At 38.2% G+C, this 13,984-nt stretch overlaps 1 pseudogene; it reads left to right on the top strand.

The window, feature by feature from the left end:
• LOC109052626 overlaps positions 1 to 13,984 on the top strand; it is a 110,101-nt pseudogene that overhangs the window by 82,415 nt on the left and 13,702 nt on the right.

Below are 13,984 nucleotides of genomic sequence, written 5' to 3'. Positions count from 1 at the left end.
CCGCCCAGCCTCAGGGGCTTCTCATGTGTCTTTTACCACGGGTTCACTCTTTAATGTGGGGAGACTGGTTTTTGAATGGTTGTTTCTCATCACAGCGTAATACGTGCTTTTAAAGTCTCATCAGAGAGATTTTGGGCTTTGCTAGGCGACATGTATCTCCCTCAGGACTTGGGCAAGTTGAGAACTTACAGCAGATGAGAAGTGGTTCACGTGCACAAGATTGGCATCTGTATTTTAGTTTTTTAACTCGTTGATAATAAGCACTCAGTGTCCAATGTGTTGCATTAGGCAGTGTGTTGCAGGCCTTGATGCCTCTTGTGAAATGGCATACTCAGAATTTCAGGCCGATAATTATTATTTTATCATTGGTTACACTGACAATGAAATGCAGATGTATCTATTATAATACCTAATACAGTGTGACACAAGCAGCCAATCAGATCACATTTGATACCTAACATAACAATATTTATTACACCAATAATTAAATTGTCTCCTTAGTTTCAATAAAGTTAAAACTATTTTTGTTAGGCGCTTGAAATGTCACTAACTATTTATTTATTTATTTATTTATTTATTTATAAATGGTTGCTTGACTGTAGTTTTAATACTTTAAATTATCGGTAGGGATGTAACGATTAACTGCGAGCTGGTTGAAGACGGATTAAATTTGTGACTATTCAAATCGGATTAGATGGTAAACAAATCGCGATTCATTTAGGGGTAAGAGTTTATATGAATGCATGTCTGAGGGGAACATACTGTCTTTAGAAGGGTTTAGATGGTATTTTTTTACTTATATGGTACTTTTCATCTAGCCTCTGTATAATGCATATTAAACTTCATATGTGCAGCACTGTTAAAAAGAAAGAAAAAAAATGTTTTGTTTACAGCAGACACCAGTGAAACACATTAAGCACCACCTGCTGGCAGAGAGTGAATCTGCGTCTCATTCAGCTGATTTGCTGTTTCATGCAGATATTTTTATGTATAGTTTCACAAAACTGAAGTCAAACCATTCTGTTTTTGCTTCAAAATTTCTAAATTATACAATCTAATTTAGATTAAAAACTGTTCATGTTGCATGTATGCAGCATCTTTGTTCTGATCATGATTAAAATGCTGTGGTTACCTCTATTTTAAATGGAAAGAACACAGACAAAGCCTTATTTTGTTTATATGAAGAGATTTATTTTATTTGTGTTATTTATTTTATTTGGGGCTTGTTTTAACATTTACATTTTCATACATTTACATTATATTTAAATTTCGTCATTCAGCAGATGCTTTTATCCAAAGCCACATACAACTGAGGACAAAAGAAGCAATCAAAACCAACAAAAGAGCTATATTAGTATATTATTATAGTACTATTTCTATTTCACATAGAAATGTGCAGCATTTTGTCAAAGCAATAATAAAAGGACACATTTACTTTATAATTTATCTTAAATCTCATTTTGTTTAAAAAATAAAATAAAATTGTGAATCGAATCGTGAAATCAAAACCGTGAATCGAATTGAATCGTGAGTTGAGTTAATCGTTACATCCCTAATTATCAGTTCATTGTAGCTTGGAATACTGCAGTTTAAAGTAGCTTTCCAAAACTTGGTTAGTATTCCCTCCAATCCACCCTGTTTGTTGTGCATACTCACTATGAGGAGGAGTCATAGTCCAGGATCATATCATAATGCCATCACAACATACAGGATAGAAGTTATTTGTGCTATAGGTCTTTATGGTTTTTTTATACATGTGCACCACAAGATGATTTATGACATCTGATTGCATGTTTTCCCATTGCTGTTTTCCTTATTTTATTACCTGTTCTCACATTTAGACTGGTTTTGTAGCATTTTAATCGTGTTATAAAACGTTATTGTCTTTTGAATGTGATTTGCATGCAAATGGCTCATCTATCTGTATTGGGGACCACACCCTTGAATTAATGCTGTGTGGTTTTTTGGAACTTTGTGGTTTTTTTACTTCTTTTTTTTTTAGACTGTAAAGAATGTTAAAATTCAGATTGGCCGATTGCTTTGTAACTGGCATGACCTCAATCATTTTAGTGGCCTGTAAGCGCACAGTACATGTTGATATTTTTCTTATATTTGTGGTTAAGTCCTGAATGTTAACTGAGATTTCTGAATGATATTCGTGTGGTGTTCATGTTTCGGCTGTGTTTGAATTATAGGATGTGTTTATGCCAGTGTAATGTGAGTGGGTTATGGGGGTCTGTGGCTAACATTGGCTTTATTTCAGAGGGCAGAATAAAAGAGGTTGCTGGTTCAGTTTAAAGTTTCTGCACAAGTTACATTGTTATTAACATTTGAGGTGTGTGAATCTTTTCAGAGAGCATAAAAACAACATACAACAGCAGAATACTATGGTAAATGTAGTCGGCACACTCATAGCTTGCTGATCGGCATGGGTTTTTCATAAACCAGAAGAGAAACCAGATCTAGCGGGCTCAGCCTAGAGCCTACATGGCGGGAGTGTTGTAGACTTGGGTGGCGTGCCATTTAGTAAATGGTTTTGTTATGACCATGAAACCATCATTTGGAGTTTGGCATGGGCTTTTAGAGATCTGGCCCTGGAATTCAGAAGTACATACTTTACTGTTGAAAGAGTTCATATGAGGCTGCTAGAACACAGTAGATGTATGTTGACTTCTAAAGGAGCATTACTTCCTATTTTCCATTTAACAGAAGTGCAGTTATTTAGTTCTTTTTCGTACAGTGAAAGTGGATGGGGACTGGGTTTGTCAAGCTCCAGAAATGGGTAAAAGTACCATTTAAAAGTGCTTTAAAGTAGTCCATATGATTTGTGTGCTATATATAGTACCGTTTAAATATTTGGGGTTGATTAGGCTTTATTATATTTAGCATTGTCAAACGATTAATCACGATTAATCGCATCCAAAATATAGATTTTTTTTTCCACAGTGTGTATATGTTTTATGTATATATAAATACACACACATACAGCATATTTTTTGAAAATATTTACCTGTATTTACATGCATATATTTATATTCATGTAAATTCATGTTCATTATATATAAATGTATTTATTATTTAAACGTACCATATTTTTATTAAATGTATAAATGCGTGTTTGTATTTATATGTACATAATAAATATACACAATACACACACATATTATGTAAACAAAAACTTTTGTTTTGGATGTGATTTAATCATGGTTATATGTTTGACAGCACTAATTATAATGTTTTTAAAAGAAGTGTCTTATGTTCACCAAGACTGCATTTATTTGATCAGAAACACAATGAAAACAGTAATATTGCAAAATATTTCTGCCATTTAACATAACTGTTTTCTTTTTTAAAAAAAATTATAATAGTCTTTACTGTCACTTCTGACATTTTTGAACAAAAAAAGCAAAAACAAAACCTTACAGACTCTACTTTTTTGTTAAGTCTTTTCAAATCGTCATAGGATAAGTTTCTGTACAACAGCAGACATTTACTAGGTTAATATTTCAGATTGTGCACATATTCGAACATGGTGCTTCTAGACACTTTCAACCTGGTTTCACATCAAACATCATTAATTCTTGTGTGTTTTATGAGTTTATTATTAATGCAAATATACACAAAAGAGTAAAGTATTGAATTTTCTTTTTCTTTTTTTAAAAGAAAAAAGACAAAAAATTGAATTTAGGTCAGTGCTGGTTTTGCTATATTTGTGCTGATGTGAGTGTTTGTCAAAATTACTTGTCAGGTGTATGAGTATGAGCAGTTTGTTTCTGTATGAGAAAACGGCAGAGGTGGCTGGGAATGTAATACAGACCTCACATTTTTAGAGTTAACTTTTAGCAAGATCCCCCTCAAATAGAACCGCTGGCAGCAGCCAGGGGATTTTGGGTACTTGCTTGCTCAAATAGCAAATCCAGCCATCGGAAAAAACAAATGATACTAACTTTAAACCGCAGTCCTCAAATAAACCCCTTTAAAGCTCATGTCGCTGGAACTCCGTCAGCTTAAAGCTTTGAACAGACCATTTAACTCCGAGTTATGGAGCATTACGTGTTAGAAATGTTATGTTTGAGTGTTGAAACTTGTATGGCATTACTATTTCAAGTCTACAGGATGTGCTTCAATGAATGCATCGTTTTATCTTGAAGTTAATTACTAGATTTTATTTTGAAAGATGCTTTTCTAGCATGCAGTGCCATTTAGGTCGAGCTGATATCTCAATGAGTGCAGTCCTACAGCCAGATGGCCCGTGTCAGATGATGACCTCTGACCCGGGATATAGGATGAAGATTTTAGAGAGGGTTAATCATGGCTAGTTTGAACAAAAACTACTTCAGATCTGGTCTGAATTTATGAATGAGTTTATTTATATGAATGTCTTCACTGCTGGCTCCAGATTTATAGTCTTTCATGAATGAATGCCTGGTTTCTTCGTACAGCAGTTTCCACAGCGGAACTGGTGGAGCCTGTAAATTACACTTAGATCTTTCTCAGAGTGCTAATAAACAGTTTCGCTCTTTCTTTTGTGTTTTTTAGGGTGCCGGACAGGACAAGCTTGGTATTTACATCAAGTCTGTTGTCAAAGGATGCGGCAGACATAGTGAGTTTGGCTTGGTTTTTTGTGATGTTCTTTATGGGCAAATGCAGATGCTATGACCTCATTTGATTTTGCATACTTACTAGTGTTATTGATAGTACTCAGTACTATATTTGGAGTTAAAGCGTGTAAAATCATAAATCATAAAAAGTAAAAATCTTTTTCAACCTTGCTGTTTTATGACTGTTTGAGTCTTGTTCTCTTTTTAGGATGGGCGTCTGGCTGCCGGAGACCAGTTGCTCAGCGTGGATGGAAGAAGTCTGGTTGGCCTCTCGCAGGAGAGGTAATTCTGTAGCATTTAGACCTTTAATAATGGGATTTTAATAAATTTGAAATGGACTTACAGGTATAGCATGCAATATCCGGCTATGTCTAAGAAGACTCGGTTAAATAAACAAAAGGATTGCATGCTAGAACCATTTCATTACACCACATAAGCAAGGAATGTGTCCTAATATAGTGAAAGTGAAAGTCGTGACATTTGTCAAGTATGGTGACCCATACTCGAAATTTGGTGCTCTGCATTTAACCCATCCAAGTGTACACACACAGCAGTGAGAAGTGAACACACCGTGAACACACACCCGGAGCAGTGGGCAGCTATAGATCCAGCGCCCGGGGAGCAACTGGGGGTTCAGTGCCTTGCTCAAGGGCACTTCAGCCATGGGTATTGAGGGTGGAAGAGAGCGCTGTTCATTCACTCCCTCCCACCTACAACTCCTGCCAGCACCGAGACTCGAACCTGCGACCTTCTGGTTACAAGTCCAAATCTCTCACCGTTAGGCCACAGCTGCCCCGCATTATTAATATTGAAAGTTTTGTGTGGTAGGAACATTTTATTACACCACATAAGCAAGGAATGTGTCCTCGTCGGGCAAAAATGACTCTTAACGGAACATTTGAATAAGTTCTGGGTATCATTAGTTGGGATTATTAAAGTATTTGTCATGATGAATAACGTACATTTTTTTAATATGCTTTTACAAAAAAATGCACTCTTTAAAATATTATCACTGAGAAGTTGAGTTTCTCACACAGTGGTTTTTCTTGTAATTATCCTGGATTTGACTTGAAAGCGTAATTATTCCTAGTTTTCAGGCATTAAGCTGTGCAGCACAAAGCACCTTTTTGTTTGCAAAGTCAAAACAGCTTAAAAAATGTTCTCATTTCTGTCAGAAAAATTGCATTAATGCCTGTAGTTTTGAGATGTGGTGGAATTGATGAAACTCTTAAATCTGTGGATTCGAGTTAAATGAGAAACATATGGCGCAAAACCACTTGTGAATGGACACAACTTGAGTTGCCTTTGGGATTCGTTCCAGCCTCCGTCTCTTGTTTACAGTTTAGCCGACGGCAAATCCAAACAGACATTCTATGAGATTAGTCTCTTTAAATAATCTCTTGTGGGATTGCACAAGTAATGCTTTGAACGTGAAATTCGTTCATCATAGTCTGCAGTTTTGTGTGTTTTACTCAAACATGTCTCTTGTTTTGTAGGGCGGCGGAATTGATGACACGAACCGGCTCTGTTGTAACACTCGAGGTGGCCAAACAGGGAGCCATTTACCACGGCCTGGCCACGCTCCTCAACCAGCCATCCCCCATGATGACCCGTGGTAAGCAACTGCGGCACGAATATATATTTAAATCTCTAGCGGGCTTGCGTGTGGGAGCTGCAGTGTTCCGCTTAAAAAATATCAGAGGCTGCCACACAGCGTGCTAGCGTGACTAATTCCTTAAAGAGGTGGAAATGTGGTGGATCTGGCACCCGCAGCGTTCCCAGTCACACATGAAACGGTTCAAGAGTTGCGTTAAATATAAATGCTTTTGACATATGTCTGGTAGTGATTCTGATTTGGTGCATTGTGGATGATTTCCCCCATTTCATAGAGATGGGCACTTTTCCAGTGCTGAATTGGGTTTAATTCAAGCCTCTTTTTCATCTCCGCAGCATCAGACCGTGGGCGTGGAGACAAGGGAAAGATGAGACCAAAGAGCGAGGGCTTTGAGCTCTACAACAACTCTGTGCAGAACGGCTCACCTGAGAGCCCCCAGGGCACTTGGGACACCTATCCTGAACCAAAGAAGGAGGACAGGTTGTTGAAGAACCGTGCAGACCACCGATCAAGCCCAAATGTGGCTAGTAAGTGTGCCACTTCAAACGCTTGGCGTATTTGTCAGTGTGGTTCATTTTAAAGTGGTTGACATTATATTAACATGTATTTTTATTTCATTTTTTCCCTCAAAGACCAGGCCCAGAGTCCAGGCGGGAAGCCTGTTTACCCAGGAGCCCCAGGAAAGATCACTTCGGTCTCGACGGGTAACCTCTGCCCTGATGTGAGTACACACAATCATCGGCACCTCTGAGATGAATGTTGCACATTTGTGCCAAAACTCTCTTTCCCTAGTGAATTAAAAGTGTTTCTAGCACTGCTATTTAGCAACACTGGCATTGGATCTACAGTGCAACCTGTGTTGTCTAACTCATTTTTAAAGAATAAGTGAATCAGTGGAATAAGGTCAGCTGATTCCGGAATAAGGTCAGCTGATTCCAGAACAAATGAATCTTACGAGCCCTTTTTTTTTTTTTTTTTTTTTAACAATTCAATAGTATACCACATGAAAAGTGCAGATCAACCATTGTCCAAAGGCATGAGTTGGAAACATACAGTACAGTGTGAAAAGTACAGTCCAACCAGTTTCTGAAGAAATGAGTCTTTTGACTTGATTCTTCTTGGCAAATTAAAAACCTACCATGTGAAAATTATATTCCAACCGATTCCCAAACAAATGAGTCTTATCACTTGATTTGTTTTTTGTCAAATCAAAACATACAGCATGAACAGTATAGTTTAACCATATTATTCTTTTTTTTTTTAATTAATTAAAAACATACCATGTGAAAAGTACAGTCCAATCTATTCTCAAGCAAATTAATCTTATGAGTTGATTCCTTATTTGCTGAATCAGAAACATACAGCATGGCCAGTGTAGTTTAATCAATTCACAAACAAATTACTCTAAAGAGCTGGTTCTTTTTAACGATTAAAAAAAAAAAATACTGTATGAAAAGTATAGTTCAACCACTTTCCAAATGGATGGGAGTCTTATGAGTTGGTTCTTTTTTAGTGAATCAAAACATACAGCATGACTAGTGTAGTTTAACAAGTTCTTAAGCAAATTACTCTTACGAGCTGGTTCTTTTTAGTAAATCAACGAAATATGTACGTAGAATTGAATCAATTCTGGACGATTCCGAGTAAGTACGAGTAAGGGGCTACTGGGGACAATAACAGCAACCTACACCCTATAACTGAATTGAAAACGTATAAATAGCAGTGTTTGACAAAAAATATATTTTGTTTGAAAAAAGAAGACGTAAGATTGCTTCACTGGACTTCTGGGAACACTGCTGTGTGACCTCAACAAATTGCAATGAACCTTTTAAACCAACCCTAAAGTGAATCGTAGTATTTTGTCATGCTACCTAGTTAATTTGAAAAATGACTCATTGCTAGAGAAGCTAAATGATTTTGTACACTGCTAAGCTAGTGACACACTGCTGAAATATGTAAGTTAGTAGTGCCATCTCTTATATGTGTTACTACTTTATATCCAGAAGCACATGAGAATAGTTAATGCTAAAATGTGTTGCACTTGTTTTTTTGTAATGTGGTTGGGTCTTCTTCAATGAAGCCTCCTCTGGTTTTAATCAAATCACCAGAAACTCTCAAATCCAAACACACACCAGAACATGTTTTTTGTTTCTGAAACTGCAGCCAAATAGAAGCCTAATAAAAACCTGATTCATGACTCTTTGTTGTGTTCTTGTTGTAATTAATCCTAATCATGTCTGTAACCAACATCTGATTGGCTAATCAGTCTTTGATCCACATTCCTTGATTGTCTTTGATTTATACACATGCTGTACATGCAAACTCTTATGCTAGTTTCTGTTTTGAAATAATAATGCACTAAAAAAGAGATGGAAAATGAATCTAGACTGTCACAGCTCAGTCTAATCTGTCTTACCCTGTTTGTCCGACAGGAGGAGCCCTCTCCACCCCATCCAGAGGCGTATCCCATCCCCACTCAGACATACCCAAGGGAATACTTCACTTTCCCAGCCTCCAAATCTCAGGATAGGATGGGCCCTGGCCAGCCCTGGCAAAACAATGAACCGGAGCCTCTCCCCGCTATGGATAACCACTCTAACAACAGCATGGCTATGCAGGTTAGCCTTTTTAGGAAGAGAAAGCATATGAGTGCTGTGTGGTGTCCTGGTGCCATAGTGGTATCATGACTAAAACACTGGCAGTACCACAGTATTTTTCAACACTAGCACGACTAACTGTACATTATTTAATGCTTGTTTTTTTATTTATTTATTGGTAAGATAATGTATAGTAACCTAATATTGTTATAATGAACACTACCATTTAAAAAAATGAGATCAGTAAGACTATTTTGAAAGAAATGAATACTTTTTTCAGCAAGGATGCACTAAATTGATCAAAAGTGACAGTAAAGATCTTTATAATGTTACAAAAGATTTATATTTCATATAAATGCTTCTCTTTTGAAGTTTATATTCATGAAAAAATTAATCATGAATCTTGAAAATATACTGAAGACAGAAGGAAAGCCTGCTGAAAATTCAGCTTAGCATCACAAGAGTAAATTGTTTTAAGATATATTAAAATAGAAAACAGTTGCTTTAAGCCCTGTTCACACCAAGAACGATAACTATAAAGATAACAATATTAGCGTCCAGACCAGCAAACGATATCGTCTGTTTATTCTAAGCGCACGTGCGTCTGCCACTTTAAATTCTCGAGCTCGTTATAGCAGGATGGATTCTGATTGGCTGTCAATGTTTGCATCATTCATAAGCTGGAAAAAATCGTTCTGAAAATGATTCCAACAATATAGTTATTCTGTGCCTTTATCGTTATAGTTGTAGTGTGGACTCTGCTTTTCTTTAATATTGAGGACTATAATTTTTAGAACTATATCTTTATAGTAATCTTTATAGTTATCATCCTTAGTGTGAACAGGCCTTTAAATTTTAATATTTCACAGTTTTTACTATAGTTTTGATCAAGTAAATGCAGCCTTCGTAAGCCTAAGATACATCTTTTTAAGAACATCAAAAAGAGAAAAGAAACAACCACAGACTGGAAGCTTTTTATCTGTAGTGTATATTGTAGCTTTCTAATATGCTTTGCCAAAATGTCAGTTTAAAAATCATTTATTTGATTTTTTTTGTTTGTTTTTTGGTTAAATCTTTTCATTTTGTTTAATTGTGCATTGTTTAACTAGTAACTTAAATTATATTAAGCATGCCTAAGGACAGCATCCTTTAAATGTGCTTTTCAAATGATTTTTTTTATTTTATGACATTTTGTCATTTGAAATTATAACATTTATATTTTTTATAAATATATATTTATCTAGTTTTACTTTGGTGTATCTATTAAATTTGGGCCTACTTTTTCATGTGTAATTCCTATGTAGGCACAATTTAAATTTGTCTGCAAAACCCAATTTTTGCATTACTTTGCTAGCTTTTTTTAAGGCTATGTTACATTAATGTTACATATATATCACATTTTGCATAAATATGAGTCTCACTGCCGGTGTCATTGTGCCCTACTAGCGGGTAGCGCGCTCTCAGGAGGAGCTGTGTGAGATGCCGGGTGGGTACCCAGGTGAACGCCTGCGCCAGGAAGACCTGATGCACCTGCAGCAGCAGCAGCGTGACGCCGAGTACCAGCGAGGCAGTGGGGAGCACTGGAACCACCAGATGTCCTCCTCGGTGGAGTCCAGCAACTCCAGCCAAGAGCACCTCAACTACTCGTCGTCTTCTGGCTCTAGGATCCAAGGCAACCACAAGAGTGGCCCTGGCCGCTGGAAAACCCCGATAGCACCCCATTCCGGCCCCGTGGGCGTCTCCCAACCTTCCCGTTCAGATCTTCCACCTCCTCCTCCTCCTCCTGTGCACTACGACTACGAGCCACAAACTGACCTGCCGCTCCCTCCACCGCCCTCTGTTACACAGCAACAGGCAGCGGCCGCCGCAGCCATGGCTGACCGCAAGAAACGCGAGGAGCAACAACGCTGGTATGAGAAGGAAAAAGCCCGGCTTGAAGAGGAGCGAGAGAGGAAGAGAAGAGATCAGGAGAGGAAGCTGGTGCAAATTCGCAACCCTCCCGGCCCAGTCATGCACAACAACCAGCACGGCCCATTGCCACCCGCCCCTCAGCACCAACAGATGCCCCATCCACAGCCCCCCATGCAGATGCCCCAACCGTACCTTCCCCCGGTCCAGTTGGCCCAACCGCCACAGCCACAACCCGCTCGACCCGACAAGCTATCCAGCCTTCCCCGCCAACCGCCACAAGACACAGTAATTCGTGACCTCTTGCCCCAGCAGCAGCCACGCACCATCGAAAGACGTGACCTGCAATACATCACCATCAGCAAAGACGAGCTGTCCGCCAGTGATAGCCTATCGCCCGACCCCTGGAAGAGGGATGCCCGAGAGAAACTGGAGAAGCAGCAGCAGCTTCACATCGTGGACCTTCTAGACAAGGAGATCCAGGAGCTTCAGGCCAAACCTGAACGCACGGCTGAGGAGAACGACCGTTTGCGCAAGCTCATGCTGGAGTGGCAGTTCCAGAAGAGACTGCAGGAGTCCAAGCAGAACGAGGAGGATGAGGAGGAGGAGGATGACGAAGATGTAGACACCACGCTAATTATGCAGAGACTGGAGGCTGAGAAGAGAGCACGGGTGAGCAGACATGGGAAGTGGGATAGCTAGAGTTTATTGTGTGGATAAATTTTTTTTAAAGTCAACATGAAATCAAACTCACCACATTTCCTTTCTTAATGCAAAGTCTTGGTCTAATTGGTAATGATTTATCCATAAAAGTCTTTGTAAACTTATTCCACATCTGGAACCACCCAGTAACTAATCTACAAATGGTATAGTAGTTGTCACTGCATATTAAGCTATAGTAAAATATACAGTTTTTGCTAATTGCTGATTGCTGTAATGTGAGATTGTGAGATAAGGTAGTATAATACTCAGGGTCCGGTGGTTCCATCGACAAAACATTTAAAATTGTGAAGTCATCTTTATTGAATATAAATTGTTCTAGTTATGCTCAGTTTCAAAGTATTTTGTAAGGAAAATCTGCACTGTGAGTGCATTTGCTTATTTAGAAATGACAAGGAAAATTTGAATGGAATATTTGATTCGAAAAAATAATGGAAATTCATGTAATGTTAAAACATGGGAACCTAAAGTTTACGGCAAATGAGATACACTACTGTTTGAAAAGTTTTGGGATCTTAAATCTACCGTGAGATAGTTGTGAACTTCTGCAATGCTGATTGAAGTCGAGTGCAGGTCTTTTTTTGTGAGTTATGTTTGTAGACTCTTGCGTTACGTTTGAATCCGCAGTCAGCAGCAGGACAGACTGGTGATGGAATCATTAACAACTAACCTGGGATTTCTCTGCGTGATGCTTTAGTCTCCGCTGTTATACCTATGAATGTTTTGCCATGTGCTCCTGCAACATGCCTATGTCATTGCTTTTCCATGCTGCACTGCTGATGTATATATATGCTGCGCTGACGGAGGGGAGGAGCAGGGCTTTTCCGATGCCAAGCACTGGAGCCGATTCCACTGCTCTGCACCAGCATCAACCTGCCTCGTCCAGATCAGTACATCTCTCCTGATCTCATCTGCCATTTAAAATGAAATATTCATTTAACTTCTAAAATAAATCAGCGATGGAATCATTTCTGACCTGTTGCTACTGGGCTAACCAACATCTTAGGATCAGAATCAGGATCATTTGAAATGTGCTTACAGTTTGTAACAAGACATGACCATATGTTTTTTTTTTTGTGTTTTTTTTACATGCAAGGCCTTTTCAGGCACATATTAAGTCTTGTGAAGAATTAACACTTGATTTAACATTTGATTTTTGGTAGTAACTAGGGTTGGGTGATACAAAAATACGTAAATATAATTATGTAAATATAAGATTTTTTTTAATAATCACATTTTATTTCTGTAGCACATTCATTAAAATGAAAACAAAAGCAGGCACATCACTGGAAAAAAATCTCCGATGGGGTGTGCCACAAAAAATATTGATAATGAAAAAGTCAGCACACCTAGGCTCCAAAAATACATATAAAAAAAAAAACATTTTTTAATTAAATATAAAATTTTTATTTTATTGCACTTTTGTTGAAATAATAAAAATTAAAAACATATTAACAAAATAAATACTTTTTTACATTTTAAAATGTGTGTGTATATGTATATATATTGCACCACTATACAGTTTAATATATATAGAGTATAATAACCTTATAATAATCTATTTTATAAAACTTAACATTGAGCATTGACTAACAAATCATTGAAATGTACCTTTCAAATGAACTGATTTGTTGTGATTTTTTTACGATGCATAATGGCTAAATGTGTTAAATATTCAAATTTGCCAATTGATTTAATATCTCCAAAAATTTGATGTAAAATAAATATTAGATATATCACCCAGCCCTTTTAGTTACTAAAGGCTTAATCTTTGTCCAGAAAACAGCCTTTAATGAGCCTCTAATGTCAAAACGTGAGTTTAGTGCGGTTTAATTCAGGCTCTTGACTTCTTGGTGGGCTGGCGTATGTGCAGCATTTCCAAACAGCTTCCTTGTGCTTTCCAAGTCTGAGTCTTTCAGTGCTTGCACAAACTTCAGCCCCCACTTGCGTTCTCTCCTCCAACACCTGCCGTAGCAGCTGTCATGCGAAGCATAGCATCCACCTGAGAGTCTGCTGTGTGTAGCACACTGCTGGAAGCTGCCTTTGATATCGCTCCATCTCTGAGGAGTTGGCAGGTCGAGCCGTCTAAGGGAAGGTCAACACAATCCCTGTGTGTTTGAAGGAAAAATCTCTTGCCAGTGCTTCAGTGGGGGAGACGTGGAATGATGGGGAAATTCCTCACCAGCTGAAGTGTTTGTGGAAGGGAAAGTGGACCGTTGGCGCTAATCAGACCATACTGGCCTTGGAATGTTCTTGGCAGCACATCACTGCGTCCCGGCCCACTTTCTTTTTTTTTGGCTTTTATCTTCTCGAAAACCCCTCATTTTCTTTATTTCTTACTTCTTTATTTATTCTCTCTCTCCCACCCCTTTGGTTGCTCTGTATGTTTTTGTTTCTCTTGCAGCAGACTGCTGTTCCAGCAATCTCTGTACTGGACTTGGTATGTTCTTTATGCTCTTTGCCTCTCTTCCTGTTTCAGGCTCCACCTGTGTCTCCTCTTGTTCACTACCTCCCTCCCTTCATTTGGCCGTGGTAGCTCCTTT

This window comes from Cyprinus carpio, chromosome B20, assembly GCF_018340385.1.
Source record: "Cyprinus carpio isolate SPL01 chromosome B20, ASM1834038v1, whole genome shotgun sequence".
In the NCBI taxonomy this organism is placed as follows: Eukaryota; Metazoa; Chordata; class Actinopteri; order Cypriniformes; family Cyprinidae; genus Cyprinus; species Cyprinus carpio.
This window is presented reverse-complemented; position numbering and strand designations above follow the sequence as displayed.